Below are 392 nucleotides of genomic sequence, written 5' to 3'. Positions count from 1 at the left end.
AAAAATATTATGCCAGTATCAACTTTAAAAAATATATATTGAAATTTAGAGGATGGAAGATGATACAATTCATACCTGAAGAGTAGATTGCATATTTGTCTCAATTTTATCAGCAAAATGTTTCATTAACACTTTGTTTTGCAATATTATACATGACAATCTTGGGCTTGTTTTTGAAATTATGGTCAAAGTTATAAAATACTAGCATTTCTAAGTATATGATTAAATATGTACTATCTTGTATAAAATTATGTTAATTTTTTTTTCTTTACTTGTAATTTGGAAAACATGGACAAAATAAAGAAAGTAAAAAAAAAAGTTTGTACATTTAGTAAATCCCCTAAATTACTCTTAATAATTTTGTACCTATTGAAATGGAGCTAGGATGTAAT

The sequence above is a fragment of the Saccostrea echinata genome, unplaced genomic scaffold, assembly GCF_033153115.1.
Source record: "Saccostrea echinata isolate AGI-Se365-2 ecotype Australia unplaced genomic scaffold, CSIRO_AGI_Sech_v1 ptg000025l, whole genome shotgun sequence".
Taxonomy (NCBI): Eukaryota; Metazoa; Mollusca; class Bivalvia; order Ostreida; family Ostreidae; genus Saccostrea; species Saccostrea echinata.
The sequence above is the reverse complement of the archived record's forward strand: the minus strand, read 5'-3'. Positions refer to the sequence as shown.